Genomic DNA, 15,997 nt, shown 5'->3' with positions numbered 1-15,997 from the left:
GCTGTTCCCTATCTTTCTTGCTTGAAATACCCAAAATATGAGATGCACAATATGATTTATTATTTTCAGTGATTTTCGTGATGAAAGTCATAATGCAGAAGTTCATTGGACCTTCCCTGATGAAGTCTCTAGTGTCCCCACTTTTCGTACAGGTTTTAGTGTGGTGTTTATTCCATCTTGGCCTCACCTTGTGAAAAATACTTTGTCCTTTGGTATACTGATATATTTAAAACTGGACTGGACAAATAAATGCGCTGAAAAAATGCTGAAAAACATCCTATTTCACTGGCAGATAGATGAGATGTATCTTTATAGGTAGTCCTGGTTTTGAAGGTCCAGGATAAAAATTTGCAGTGCACATCCCTCCCCACCACCATTCTCACATATTAAGCTCCAGCTAACATACCAAACAGTATTTAGTGGTTTTGCTAGGAAATACCACTACAGAATCAGCAGAATATACCTTTTCTTTGAATGCTCTTAGGCATAATACAAAAATAAAACATCCTGCTGTGAATCTTTCTAATATCCTAAGGGTATTACCCAATGCAGCTGTTAAGATAGCCTCTTTTCCTTGCAACCTGCTAAGTTTTGTGCTTTACTACTATCAGTAACTTGGAAACTTACTAAAAAAGAAAAAAAAAAAAGGCACAGAGCCATGCTTCAAGCAGCCTTCTGCTAAAAAAAAATGGACTTCATAAAGTCATAAACTTTCTAGACAGTAGTTTTATCAGGAAGGTGTTAAAAGTAACAGCCAATAACCAAGGAGGTCTTTGGTGCCTGTCTTCTGAATCAATGCCCTTTGGGTTTGAAGAAATAGTCCTCTGGGATATGCACTTTGCATTTCCGTAAGGACTCTCTCAGAAGAACATATACCTGATATGGATATATGGATATACCAGAAAAATAGGAATGCTTTCCTGTAGACAAAAACTTCAGGAGGAAAAAACGTGTTCCCTCATTCACTGCTTGATTACACAAGAGGTTTTTATTTATGGCTCTCTATCAGGCTTGGGATTTTCAAGGGGGGAGAATACAAAAGTATCTCATCTGGCTCCCATGAAGTTTCTGCCACTGAGCTGAGCAGAGGGGAGGGAGCTCAGCAATGGGATGCCCATTTGCAGGTCAGAGACAGGCCCCCTCCGCGTGACATTGGTGTTCAACACCCACTAAAACTCCAACCTCAGCACTGGTCACTATCGGCAGTATTTGTCACAGCTCATTACGCAGCAGGAATGTGGAAGCCTGGTGACCTTTCCCAGGGGGACAGGCAGAAAAGCAGCTACACAAAAGAGGGAAGAAAATGTTGTACACTTCAGAAGAGAAATAATTGAATGTTATTGTGATGGAAAACACTGAGCTGACAACAGGCATGGACAAAGATTTTCCTTTTAGAGCATTGGTTGTGGGACATATGGGGTTTGGACATCTACCCGGGTTCAGCTCCCCTTCCTGCCTTCCCCCCTCACACCCACTTCCAGGGAATTTCAGGCAGGTTGTGGAATGGCTTTCAGGTCCCGGTGGCATTAGGGTGTTGGGGAGCCAGGCACCTTATGATGCACTGGAGCAAGGATCAGAGGTGGGAGAGCTGGGGCTGCCTTGTGTGGTCTCCTGACAAGCAAAAGATGCAAGAGCCCTAAATATGTGATTTCTTTGCCTTGAATCCCTGAATAGGTATATTTTTAGCCTTTCTCCCCAAAGCTTCCCAGCTTCCGTAGTGAAGGACTCCTAGGACTCCTCCCAGACTGCCTCCAGAGCAGACTTCAAATAGGTCCAGGTTCCCAACTACCTTTTTCCCCCCTTCATTTTACTCTAGTTTTTATTTAATCTGACTTCTCCAGTCTCCTGAGACAAACTGATTAATTCTTTTCCCCTTCATAGTCCCCTGAGTCCCTTGTTCAATCTTTCCTGCCTCAGTGAGATCTTAATAAATGCTGTCTGTGGCTGGAAGTAGGATTGGGTCTCAGAACTGTAATTAATTTTTTACTTCCTCCATTGCTTCAGTATGCTATTTACAGCTGTCAGCCCATGCAGAAGCGGAGGTGAGCAGACTCCCTCCAACTTTTGCTGCGGATTAATGCCTTGTATCTACCTTTCTTCCTCCTTCCTCTCTTATGCTCCTTGGTTTGCTTTGTAGCCGGTTTACTCTTGACACATGAAAACACTGATGGACTTCCAGTGAAAACGTAATCCCAGTGACAATAATTGCCAGTGTTCCCTCTTTGCTCATGCTCTTTTATTTGAAAGCCTCTTGGTCCAGACAGGTTGCTCATGACAGGACTGCAGCAGTGTGACCATGGTCTCTCTATAATCTCCTCAGTTATTTCCTTCAATCTGCTCGCCAGTAGCAGCTCACAGGATTTCAACTGCAGCACACTGACTGTCAGCCCAGGGAGTGCTTTGGAGGCATTGCACAAAGGGAGAAGGATGCGAGCAACTGGGAGAGCGGTGGGAGAAACACAGCAGAAGTGACTAGGAGGATGGGCAGCCACGAGTGAGGAAAAAGCTATTAAAAGGGCTTGTAGTGGTTGGTAGAGGGGAGCACAGTGAATGCTCAAAGCCTGCAAACATCACCAGATTAGGTAGGGTGATGCTGTGGAATATAAATACGAGCAGATTGAAATTAATGTAGGTATAATTGGGCTGAGTGGGGGCAGTTGCTCCTTGCTGGCTGTGGGAACCTCCCCTGGTGGGGCAGGGAGCCCCGGCACTGACCGTGTTTAATCCTGAGGGAAGTGCCTGGGCCTCCTGCCCAGGACCCGCTCAGGGTTTCAGCAGTGAACTGGAAAGCTGCATTCAATATGCCAGCAAGGGAGTGAATGCAAATTTCCTCCTTCTCTCTCTCTTTTAGGTGAGATTTATGCCACCTCCACATGCACAGCCTCCTGGCAGCAATAAATCACAGAGGGGGAGGGAATGCAGCGAGGAAATGGTTACCCTGCAGTTTCTGTGCGAGGGGTAGGGAGATGGGATGTGTGGGATCAGCCAGCCGCTCCCAGGCACGTAGCCCCCGCATCACAAACCCGGTCCAGCACACACTCCTGCTCCTTCCAACAGCCACACCAGAGACCACCTCCCTGAGCCAGGGAAACAGAGAGAGGATTTGCTGCTTTAGCCACCCCCCTCCCCTTCGCTCTGTGTGAGTGTTGCACGTGTGCCCAGACACCGGAGGCTGGGACAGAGCTGGCAACCTCATCTCAGCAGATGGGTTTATTAGAGATGAGCGCTTTGCCTGCTCTGTGCCAAAGTCCTCCCCAGCGTGTGATGAGCTGGGCATCCCCCAGGCACGGGCTGCGTCGCAGACCTACAGCTCCTGCATCAGCAGGCACCTCACCCGCTGGCTGGGATGGGCCAGAGGTCCTGGTTCAGCCCAAGCTGTGGCAGAGCACGGCCCTGCCAGCAACTGGTGCAGGTGGAAAGATGTGAACTCTGTTTTGCCCCTGGCAATGGGCATTAATTCTGCTCACCCTGCAAATCTGGTGCAGCCTCCTCGACCTCTCTGTTGTCTGACAAGGGTGTCTGGGTTCAGACTGGGGAAAGCACAAGAGCCACAAAGAGCAGCAGGGACATGAAGCAAAATAAGCAGATGTGCCTAAAGAGTATCTCTTGTTTGGGGACTAGAAAAACTCCAGAGACACCTCTCAGGCACTATTAGTATTGCCATTGGGTGTCTTAACCTCTGCTCTGCAAAGTGGAATTGGTGGTGAGCAAGGCCATGGACGTATGCAAAGCAAGGCAGGTGCTGCAGGAGAGTTCTCAGTAGCCACACAAACCCTGCAGGGCACCAGCTCAGTGCTCTGCTACATTTTGCAACTCCCGGGCAAAAGCGCCCAGCTGATCTCTGATAAAACCTTTCTGTCTTTTCCCCAGTAGCCTCAGCCATCTCTCAGCCTTACCTTTCAGTCCTCTTGCTCCTGGGACTGATGGGGCAGCTCTCAGGACTGGAGGTACAGGAGATGCAAAGTCCCCTTCACACTGGCCACAAGCAGCAAGCACAGAAGGCGCAAAGGGAACAAGTTCCCTCCAGTGCGTCGTGCTAAGCCCGGCACGCTCTGCAGCCCACCACAGCCGCTGCCTGGGCCAGGGAAATAAGCCCTGCTCCAGAGGTTTGGGGTTCAACCTCCAGGAAAGGCATTTGGCTGCTGCCTGTAAGCACGTGACTACAGTTTAATCCACTTTCAGAGCAGAGCTCTGACAGGCCCCCAGCAGAACTAGGACAGCTAAAAATACTCAGTGCATGGAGAAAATAATAATTTGGGTAGGACCGAACCTAAGTGATTTATCTCAAATCAAAAGGTGTAAAACATGGTCTCATCGGGTCAAGCATCAGAAAAGGAACAAAGACATGAGCTGGTCACAGGGTTTAAGAAAAGCAGCAAGATCTAAAAATAAAAAAAAAATACAAATTTCATAGCAAGAGCAGCAGATCCTGCACTAGCAACGCAGGGATGTGTGTGCCAATTTCCCCACCATACGCTGACTTTACCTTTACTGTCAGTCTAAATTCTGCCAATTATTAAATTATCCAACTTGCAGCAGGAACACAGTTAGATGTGATCCAAATGGTGTCACTACAATTATGGTAATTATCTGAAAACAAGCCAATTACTTCCCTCCTTCATGCCAGTTGGTACCAAGATAGCAGCTGTTCAAGGCAAATTTGTTATCACATTATTGTACATTTGTTAAAGGTTGAGGTTATAGATTCTAGCCTTCTTTTAAATATTAAAAATGCTATAAAGTCATGGAGTGTATAATTTATTAGGATTTTTTTTTAAATGTCAGGGAGAGAGAAATTTCTTTTACATGCCAAGAGAAGTGGTGGGAAAGTGATTTGCTAATGACTTGTGGATGCAAATGTGTACTTTGCAATCAGCATACAACTGAGCTATACATTAACCTGTGTCATCTTGTTACCTCTACCTGTGTAAAATGAACCAAAACCAGAAGTTTTCTAGGGATCTTTTACACTTCTTCAGTTTTAGCATTCAGGACCATTCAATACATTGGGAGATATCCTGCAGGGTCAGCCCCACCACTGGGTTTGTTTTCAGCAGCTTGTTCAGCTTGTCAAGTGCTTTGGCTCATTTAATCTTGTGACACTCGCTTATGGAGAGTGCATGCAAAGCATGGCTGAGCTTCACCCGCAGCCCTGGGAGCTTTGTGCTGCTCCTGGGGCCAGCAGCTCTGCCTCTGGGCAAAGCAAGTTGGGACAGTGCCGGGCAAAGTCACGGGAAACTCTTTGCCCACATAAAGAGGCTCCTGAAGAGTCAAGTTATCAAGGCATCCTTTACTTCTAAATCTGTTCCTAGTAAGGACGGCCTTGCTTATGTTACTGAGCGTGTCACAACATACAAAACCCAGCACTTGCAGCTAGTGTCAGAGGTGCCAACAAAGCACCCTCAGACCACGGATCAGCATGACCTCTTGTTTTGCACAGACCCTCCTTGTAGAAAACCAGTCTTTCATCTCATGTTTGCTAGCATATCCTCCCTTGAGCTGACCTTATTTTTTTCTTTCTTGTGGTGTTTTGAAATCTTTGGCTTTGATGTGCGCAAAACTCTCCTTTCAATAAATGTCAAGAGCAGATTAAAGAAAATTAAACAGCAGAAATAAAAGATACTACTACTTTTCAGCTGGAAACAGCATTTTCATGACAACTGAATGAATCAGCTATGAAAAATGTGTTTCCCTCTGTGCTTAAGGTACATACCAGTAGGATCTGTTTAGATCTGTGGGCTTAATGTACACCTTCATGCATCTGTAATGCCCTGTAGCTCATGTGCAGCTACACAGTCAAGGCACAGGGCAGAGCTCGGTTCCTGGGAGCAGGTTAGTAGCATTAACCTGCTGCTTTGCTTGAAATAATTAGTCTTGCTCGCAGATGACCTTCACAGCAAGCGCTAAAGGCTGACAGATTTGGGTTACATTGGAGCAACACAGAAGCATGTGTCAGAGTGCTCCTCCTGGAGAAAACCCTGCTGCTCACTCCACCGCCAGCCCCAGGGAGCTGTAGCTGGGCATTGTGGCACCTGCCTGCCTGCAGCAAGGGGGTTCCTCACCTCCCGTGGGACACGGGAGCCAGACACAACCACTGGGCTCCACTGTGCCCCTGGACATCCCCGAGACCTTCGTGCTGTTAACTGACACCATCATCTTTCCATTTTCCTTTCCCAGAACGTCCCCTCTGCTGTGAGAGTGACATGTCAGGACTCTCTCGTTTCTGCATTTTGGGTCGTTCCTGCTAACTTGGCAATGTGTGAAATACAGCCTCGCATGGGAGAGCATAGATAAGCTATTCCTTACCAATCACCACTTGATTCTGCCTTATTATCATTTAACATTTAGTTACTGCCTTTGTCCTTTTGCTTCATGTGAAGCCAATTCCATATTTGTTACCCATTAAAACTGCCCAATTCGTATTTCCCCCTGTTAAGCAGCAATGAGACATTCAGCCACAAGGATTACATTTGATTGAGTGTTTAAAAAAAATCAAAAAAAAAATAATCCAGGCAGTTCCCTGCCCAATTGCAGCATTAGCTATGAGTGTGTAAACAGGTTTCTGCTTATCAGTCCCGCTGCTATCTTCTGCACACAAACTGCTCAGCCCCACAAAATCCAATTTCCAAGAGGTTAGGGGAGGGAACTGTTTGCAGAAACACAGCAATACAAATCTCTAAAGCCACAGTCCTCATTATGCTGACGTCAAAGGGAGAAATGCTGCTTGACTCCTTTTGGCACCCAGAGGTGACATTTACTTTTGTGACTTTGATTGGAATCAGCCCAGCTTTGTCATGGGATCGTTTCCTCATAATTTTCCTCACAGTCATCACCTTCTGTATCCCCCAGAACAGCCTGGCAACTCGCCTTAGCAATGCCAGTCACACATCGGCGGGAGACACAGGAACACCGGCTGCTGCCTCCCATGGGGTACTCAACGCTGGGCATGGAAGGAGAGGACAAGCTCCCACATTCAAGGCATGTTTTGAGCATTTGCACAGGACCTGTTGGTGGACAGATGCTGCAGCTCTCTCCTGGAGGAGCTGAGCCCTCTGGCACTTGGGAGGAAGGAACGCAGCACCAGGGACACTCCGGCTGGACCCTCTGACCTGGCTGCCACAGGCGACAGTGGGAGGGATACAGGCCACTGCCAATTGGCAGCATCCAGCAGCAGCAGCGCTGCGAGATGCAAAAGGCAAACATGCCTCAGCCCCAACACAGGCACGAGCTCTTTGTTTATTTCCAAATTGAGCGATCAGGCAGCAGGCAGCCCGCCTCCGCGCTGACTCTCCTGCAAAGGGCTGTTGCCCAGAAGTTCACCGCATCACTAAAAATGCAAACTGTAAGCTGATTAGCTATTCATAGATACTCTTTCTTGATTAGCTCACCATTAATATTTCAATGTCAGAACTGGATGCACAGTGCCTCCCAGCTCTCTTCCTTCCTGCTTAATTAATTTTGACCATCACCAACAACGGTTTCCGACAGATAGCAGAAATTAAAGTGGGCTGTTCCGTGACTTTGCTTGCTGTAAACAGCTATTTGCAATTCCTTTTCATACATCACCCACCTGCAACAAAGAGATCACAGCAGCAGAAAATGAGTCTCCCTCATAAGGGCTTCAGAGCTCCAAAAGAACATTTGCTTATTCAATAAAAATAATCAGAAAGACAATGTGGTAGGCGCAACTCAACAACAAGATTTGCATCTCACCTAGTAGTCAGCTGGCTGTTAAGCCATTAAAAAAAAAAAGAGAGAGAGAATTGTTAATTTGTCTGTAAAAAGACAGGGCCTTTGATTTAGGGGAGCTCATAAAAGCTGTAGCATGACCCAGCTGTGAGAGGATGTGATAATCGCTGCAACCCCAGCAGTGGTATGAGCAGGTTGCCTCGTAAAATGCAGACTGCACAGTTGCCTAACACACACCGCACTCGTCCACAGCTGATAACACAACAAGCTGCTAATAGTTGGATTGATTTTATTGACACACTCAAGATGTGCCTACCTGGAACCACAGCAGCACTCAGCTTGGGTTTACAGAAAGATAATTTTTGCCTCTCTTTGTTGCTACTTGAGCTGTATGCCACTGCTGCAAAACAAGTATTTTGCTACTGGACACACTGCACATCTCCATCCACTGCTGCAAACTGTCCTGCCCCATCCTCCAGCCTCTCTCTTCCTAGGGAAAGCACCATGAGGGTGGCCCAAAGCAAGCGGTAACATAGGAGCAGCATGTTGCAGCCATGCTCGGCTCTATCCCCTCTACACAGCAGTAACTCAGGCTGTTAAATGCCTGGCCAGAGCTCACCATCTGCTTCCAGTCTTCTAGGAATACCGCTGCGTAATTCAATCAAAAAGGAGAAGGTCCTTGTTTCACTGAATCGTAAGTCACTCTTCAAGTAATTATATTTTTACACCCCTATCAGGAGGCAACAGGGGCTGTTCATTTTATGGGCTTCAGCAGCCAGGGCTGTGCCTCTGCCAAGGTCATGGCTGGGAGAAGAACACAATTTAACATTTTCTCAGCTACCAGTAAGGGCCAGCTCCTGCTAGTGTCTCCTGTGCAGCCCCTGGGCCAGCTGCAGTTCCCAAACCCCTGCTCAGGAGTACTCTTCTTGCAGAGCATAGCAAATGCTCTGACTGGGAACAGAAGAGCTGACCAGCATGGTCAGTCCTCCCCTCCCTGATGGCTACTCAGAGCCTGGCTCTCCAGTTAGAACTTTCAGAGTGGCAGGTGAAAATCAAAGACAGAACAAGGCCAAACCATCAGCATGAGGCTGATCCTCAGTGGCATAAACGTGCCGGTCCTGCCCCTCCAGGGCAATGCACAGAGCGGTTTCTGCAGCACAGTGATTGCTGCCTAACTAGGAGCAAATTCCTGCTTATCCCAGCATCTGGAGGAAATGCAGGGTTGCATCCCTTGTGTGCTGCCATAGAAAGGTCAGATGAGATTAGTTCAGTGGAAAAGCCTGCTAACTTACTCCATCTAAAGTGCCTGGGATGCAGGCCTCAAAAAAATCAAGGAGTCTTTAAAAGATCAAAAGCAGTAACCTCGCTGGAGCTTTCTGCTGCTCTTTGTGATAATTTCCCTACTACAGACACTTCCACTATCCTACAGCTTGTGCCCTCTCCACAGACAACCTTCCTTTAGCACCGCTGCCCTTTCTTGGGTCAGTTCTCCACCTGCTCTCTCACTGCCCCAGATGTTCAATATTTTAAGCAGATTTATTCCCTTGACTTTGAAAAGGGCTTCACCATGTTTCCATCTGTGTTTACGCTCCTTGCAGGGTAAATTTCTCCTCCTAGCAGATCTGTTCCTTACCAGTAAGGAGATACAACTCAGCATAGACTCAGACTAGAAAGCAGAGCAAAACATTTCTGAACAGCACTCACTTGGGAGCTGTGCTACGTGCCCACACACGGATGGAGACCTCTGCCAGACCAAACTGCATTATCAGACTGTGCAAAAAGGAAGCTGCAACTGGCCCAGAGCCACCACTCACACATCCGCTCTCAGGGCTGGCTTCCCAGCTCACCCAGATCACAGAGCAGTTACTCGGGATGCTGAAGCCAAGCATTCATCCAGAGCAAGCGAAGCAGGACTGAAACATCTTGTGTCCCACCGAAGGGTCTGAGCCACGCAGCCGGGGCTGTGCTGTGCAGGTCAGACAGGGCTGTAGCTACCAGACACAGTTTGTCGGATCTTCCTGGCGCCTTTCTCAGGGAAATCCTATCTCTGTGCTTGCCTTCTCTTAAAGCAGGACTGGCTGATGCATTAACACAGCCAATTCTAACTGCCTAGGCAATTTGCAACACAAAGGACAGTGAGCAGCTGCAGCCCAGATTTATCACCTTGCTCACCAAGTCCAGCCAACGCTTCTCTGCTGTGCACCAAGAGTGCAAGGTCTAGTAATGACTTCCCGCGCAGATCTACAGATAGCGTGAGCTTCATCTAATCTCAAGAAAACAGATTTCAAGGCATTTGGGAGCTTCAACCTAATCTGATATCAACTTTCATGTTTTGGGGCAGCATGTTGCTGCTGGTAAATGAGTGTACATGGTGCTGTCATAGCTATATGCTGCTCCTCTCTGTGCAATGATAGCTCCCTGTCCCCACGTTCAGATGCCTGTTAAATTACAGCCAGGATCTCACCAGACATTTATGCCTGACGCCAAGGCTAGAGACTCTCTTCCATGCTGCTACTATCAGTTTAGCACGTCATACTTAAAAGGCCAAGAACTTCCAACGCTGACAGAAAGGGAGGGCTGGATGTTTAGGTTGACAATGGCCCCCTAAAGTGCAAGCATCGTTCTGCTGAGCAAACTGAACTGGAAACTGCCCATGACAGTCCCCAGCTCCCTGTTATCATCAGAGAGAATGGGGACATTTTTTTTTCCTCTGCTTTACACTATACATTCAGTCGAGATGGATGAGTCAATAAAGATGATGCGACTTCTACACAATTGCTTCAGGATGCATGAAATTCAGCTAGGAGCTCCACTCGCACAGCGAGGGAGGATATTCAGGTGGCCCTGAGGTGGTTTGCGAGGGTCAGTGTCCATCTTCCCAGCAACAACAGATACAAATGTGAGCCAAGCCAGAGGAAAAAAGGGAAAAGTCAAACCCTTTATGGAAAGAAACATCAGCCAAAACACCTGATCACATAGCAGGGAGATAAGATGTGCTCCTTCTCAACACTGTGGGCATGCAAAAGGTGGGCTGTGCAGCCAATAACAACAGCTGTTAAATGATAGATGCTCCAAAGCTTTGCAGGATCTGATTTATCACATCCCAGTTGTGCTACCAGCAACCTGCACTTGCAGAGGAAGGACCCTTCCAGGAACAGCCAACAAGCACAGCTAATGTCCACGAAATGTAAACCATAATCAAAGCCATCTCTTCCCAGAAACTCATGCGATGAGCCTGCTTGGGAAGGCATGGCTTGGAGAGCTCCCTGAGCATCACTGGTACCTTGAAAATATCAGATTTCTGAGAGCAAATGTCTGAATGGAGAGGCACAGGCAAAGGGAAGCAAACTCCCTTGGAAAATGAAGCGTGAATTTTCCTGTCTGAAATAAGGGGCCTGGCACAGTGCTGGGCTCCTTGGGGTTGGCTGGTATTTCCTCGGGGGAAGCAGCTTGGGAGCCCCAGGGGAGCTGGTTATTTGTTGTTCCCATTTATTACAAAGCACTGTTATTATTTACAAACCATACATTTTATGTACAGTTACTGCATTCATGTGCAATAACTAGTCCAAACTCAAATCCCTAGGAGAACTGCTGAAAGAGAAGCAATTCTACCACGCATTAATAACCCTAGGATTTCCCCAGGTTTAAGGGAATAGAAAATATGTCTCATACAAGTGAACTCGTTCTTTCTTACAGTATAAAACTGCTCTTTTCCAATGATAGCAATGAAAGGATATTGCTTCTGTCACTGATGCCACTGGAAATGTATTGCCCCTCTCTAAGAAACCAATGAAAGGATATGGCTGGTTTATTCTCTAAATGAGGCTACTGAGAAATATGCTGCTCCCGGCACTAGCCCAGGCACACTGCTACCGCTGTGTCCCCAGCCCGAAGGCACCACGTGAGCATCTTGGCGCCAAATGGCAAAACTGTTTGTGGAGAAAACCAAACCAGAGTTTGAGATCTAAGCAGAGGAAAGAAACTGTCCAAATGTTGGATAGAAGTGAATCCCTAGCTTCCCTCGCTGAGGACGGAGTAGTGCTCAGCTGCTCTGTAGCACAGCCAGGATCTGGCCCCTTCTCCTTCAGCAGCTCTGCACCTCGTATGAAATGAGTTTAAACCTTGGGGGGGGGGGAAGACGAGCCCACACTTAACCTGTGGCCGGGAGCCTGGCCATTAGGAAAGCTGCCAGACACTCTCCCTTTTACTGCTAAGTTTAATGGCCTGGCTCTGTGCTGAAGATTTTAGGTTTTGAAAGCAAAATCACAGAGCGGCTCTCAAACCAACACTATCTGCCACTCAACTGTATACACCAAAGTGAGCATGGAGAAATTTCTCCTGCAGCACAAGTGAAAATGTTCTCCAGCGAAAGACTGAACATAAGTCAATGTTTTTGGTCCTACTTTCATTGCTTATCGGTCTGAGGATCTGGCAAGATCGTTTTGCTGTCCCACAACATCCTCCTGCTTGGCACCAGCTGGAAGTTAACCAGTTAAAAAATAAATAAATTGTTCTTTTTAACAAGGAAGTTCATCACATTCTTAAAAATGCGGAGATTGGTGGAACAACATCATCTGGCCTTTGGTGCTGGTGCCCAGTGCCCCCAGAGGGCTCAGTGTTATCCCCGCTGCAGGACATGCCAGCCTCCAGCCCAGGATGGTGGGGACGTGAGTGAGATGGTGGCACAGATGTGGGACCTCACCCTGGGCAAACGAGGCAAGTTCATGGGCTTTATAGCCTGCTTGTACTGAGCTGAATTCCAGAGTGACTTGGCAAAAAATGCAGCAAATCAGAGGGCTGCATCAGCAAAACATGAGAAGGTGTAAGTCAGGCGTGAGCAATGCCGGCGCCGGAGCGGAGCAAAGCGCGGGCTGCGCTGCCGCAGAGGCTCCTCTCCAGCGCCCCGGTGGCAGTGCTCAGTGCAGTGGCATGGGTGCCTGCCCACAGATATTTATTGGTTGTGTCAGGAATTAGTGAGAGTTCACTGGCTGAATAATAATGTGCCACAGGCAGTTTTTTGACGTTGCTAATGTAATTAAAGAAAGCAGGGGGAAAAAGCCTTGCATGGGGAAGGAACCGGAGCTTTTGATGTTGTTGCTTACTGTCACTATCGCAAGGACAAAATGTGAAATGTGGAAGGGAGAAAGTAAAGCTGGCAACGGGGACCTGTGCAGTGACAAGGACCATGCAATTACTTCCAGCTGTGATGGGAGCACTGCTCTTTCCAACAAAAGACAAGGGAGAAGCAGAAGAGGTGCCCTTGGAACGCAGGAGCTGGGTTCACGTGTGAAGCTGCTGCTTTTTACTTGCTTGCCTAAACACCTTGCAACAAGGCTGGACTTTGCTTTATTTTTGGTGCTTCTCCTCTTGCTTAGCCAAATCTTGCAGTTCTGGGGAACTCGTTGTGGGTGGCTGGAAACGGCTTTATGACAGCAGTTTTTAAATGGTGCCTCGGTGGTCAGACCCAGCCTGCCAGCAAGGTCATCTCATTAGGTCTTGGCAAGACACTACTGCTCTCGGTTGCTGGGGCTCTGTGGTAAAAGCCAAGTTGCTCTTTTTATGTCAGGGATAGGGGACTGATAAAGACATTTTGGGTGACTTTAAATCAAATCAGTGCCTGGACAGCAGGGTGCTGCTCCCCTCTGCCACTGCTGCCAAAAAAAAATAATCAGGAAACTATTTGCATTGGCTCTGGCTTGGGCTGCATGGAAGGAGGATGGGAAAGGCTGTATGGTCTTGGACCTTTCTCTTTTTGGACATTTTTAGCCCTGAGTATTTTAACATTGGTCACAGCTTTGGTTGCCCAGACCCAACCTGACAGCTGCCTTGGACAGTTTGCTCCATTTATGTCTCCTCAAAGAGGTGCTGCGGGGGCCATGCCGTGACACTGCTTGCGCTCTGGGACTGGTGGGCACATCCCCTCCATCCAGTGGCCCGCTCATCACAGACCCCATCAGGCAGTGCTCCAAAACCACCTTGGGTGGTAGCGATGGCAGCAGGAAAGGGGGGACCTTCACGGTGTTTTTAATTGCAGGTCAGCAATTAGCAGGCAGCCATGACCCCCCTATTTGCTGCCACCCTGGAGATGCTAGGAAGGTTGAAGTACCCTGGCAGCTTGGCCATACACTCTCTTGGTACTATTTTTATCTAACTTACTAATTACACATTACCTATATGTCACCAGGCTGATCAATACTAGTCTGAGAAATCAATAGGGACGTGGAGGACAATGCTGTTTGCCATTCAGAGCCTGCACAGGCTGCGAAAAACAGGACACCATCGATCCCAAAGGTGGGCTGAGACACGGGGAGGGCCAGGCTGCATGATGGGGGCAGCGAGCTCACACTGCCTTCCTAAATAACTCTGTGACACCGCTGCCAGGCCAGCCTCCTGGCCAGGGACCTGCCGTCTCTGTGCTGCCTCCTGGCACGCGCCTGCACCCTGATGCTGGGGCGAAACTCCTGCCCATCCCGCAGCACGCCTGGGTGCTGCCACAGCCTGTTTGGTCCTGGTTGCTTTGCAGCCCTTGGGATGCAACACATTTAAAAGATTCACTCTGATTGGAAAATGAATGATTCTTTCTCTCTCTGTGTTCTTACCTGATGATCAGGGTCTTAAGTAATCAGAGGCTACTTCCAAAAGCACAAGGTCTCCTGCGTTTTGCTTTGCTGCTTGACTAACCAAAAGCAAGCTGTGGCTACGTCTCTAATGCCACTGGGTTACTTGCGCCAGCAAGAGGGACTTCAGCTGCAAAATGCAATCAAATTTTGTAGGAGGAAGCTCTCAGGACTACCATGAAACTTAGGATTAAAATGAGGTTAAGTAAGGGAATTGCATAACTGGGGGCTTTTGCCTGTCTTACTGGAGTCTTAGGACTGTTCTGATTCTGTCATAGCGATGCTGGGAAATGGCTCTTTGAAACTAAAAGAACCTTGGAAAGGCGCAGGCAGGTCAGGATCATTTGCCCTCAGCACTTGGCTTGTCTTGAGCAGTTAGTTGATGGTGGCAGGATTAGACAGAGAGCAGCGTGGGGTGAAAGCAAAACTCTCCCCAAAGGCTTCCCTCGTGCTCGGCTGTGCCTGTGCCCTCGCCGAGGCGCAAAGCTCTGCAGCCTCCTCCTGCCACGCGGGGCCGGCACGTCTGGGAGAGGCTGGGGGGAGCAGGGGGGCAGCCAGTTACCAACTGCCGATGGATCGGCAAAGCAGGAGCCCTTTGCCTGAGAAGCGTATGATGGAAAGCTTCCAAAAAGCAACAATCCTGGCTTTTATCAAGGCTTTTAGGGGAGCAGAAGGAGCTCTGGGTAGAGGCTGCTGGTCCCTGCTGCCCACTTTTGAAGACCTGTTGCTTTTCCTAAGCAGCAGATGCAATCTGCTTTGGTGCCAGAGCACATCTGCCAGCAGCTTAATCCAGCAACAGACCTGTAATCCTTCCCTTAGTCTCCCAAGCCCCCAGAGCAGAAAGCTGCCCAGATTTGCTGTTTGATGGGGTTTACTCAGCCTTGGTTGCGATCCCTGTTTCCACTGGCAGATGAACATCATCCGCGGGAGCAAGTTCCCTGGGGGATTTTCCCCTAGCAATGATGTAAGGACACTACCCTGTGGTTTGCACCACTCTGCAGCTCAAGGACCTCAGGTTTCAGCACTGCCAAGGGGCTGCATTCGGCAGAGCAAAACCTGCTTGCGATGGGGATAGAAACATAAAAACACTGCCAATCTGCAGCGGCATATGGCTCTAATCTTCTCCCCCAATGTGGCAATGTAGCTGGGGATTGTGTGGGCTGTGATGGCTCTGAGTGGGGCCCAGGGGCTCCCTGGGGCATCACCGATGGGTGCCATGGGTGAAGCTGGTGCCTGACACACTGCGATCGCCCCACGCTCCTTCCAGCAGCTTTGCCACTGGCAGTCACATGAAAACCGGTCTGAGAGCTTTGCAGAGGTAACCCAAAATGTCCAGCTGTGAGCCCCAGGCCCCCTGGCACAGCACCTGGAAGCCACTGGAGAGGCTGTGCAGCCACAGCCAGCCTGGAGAACATCCCTGGCCCTTCCCTTACAGCCCCCTGTTAGGAGGCATTTCCCCCTGGAATTAACTCCCGATTTACAAATACTAGCAAAGAGGTTTTTGCTGAAAAAGGACCGTAGCAGGATTTCAGCTGTGCAGCCATTTGCATGCCCTGTCCCTCTCCACCTGCAGCAATGGGCTGCAGCTGGGCCCTGCTGCCCCATATATAAATGGGGCCAGTTAGGCTGTGTCCCCCCTGCCCTGGGGAGTGCTGTGATGCAGGCTGCTGAGGAGGCACTACAGCAGAAAG

The 15,997-nt window shown here is 48.6% G+C and overlaps 2 protein-coding genes across 6 annotated transcripts in view; one reads left to right on the top strand and one right to left on the bottom strand.

Annotated features, from left to right (window-relative positions):
• The window catches only part of LHFPL7 (LHFPL tetraspan subfamily member 7), a 64,099-nt gene that overhangs the window by 34,197 nt on the left and 13,905 nt on the right, over nucleotides 1–15,997 (bottom strand). The gene's annotated exons all lie outside the window — the stretch shown is intronic.
• Nucleotides 1–15,997, top strand: part of SPATA22 (spermatogenesis associated 22) — a 69,209-nt gene that overhangs the window by 42,056 nt on the left and 11,156 nt on the right. For all 5 annotated transcript variants that reach the window (XM_080562660.1, XM_080562652.1, XM_080562651.1 and 2 more), the window contains one exon: nucleotides 1–15,997. This exon is cut by the window's left edge. The gene's annotated coding sequence lies outside the window, so the exon portion shown is untranslated.

Source organism: Anser brachyrhynchus (assembly GCF_964034855.1).
Source record: "Anser brachyrhynchus genome assembly, chromosome: 20".
Taxonomy (NCBI): Eukaryota; Metazoa; Chordata; class Aves; order Anseriformes; family Anatidae; genus Anser; species Anser brachyrhynchus.
This window is presented reverse-complemented; position numbering and strand designations above follow the sequence as displayed.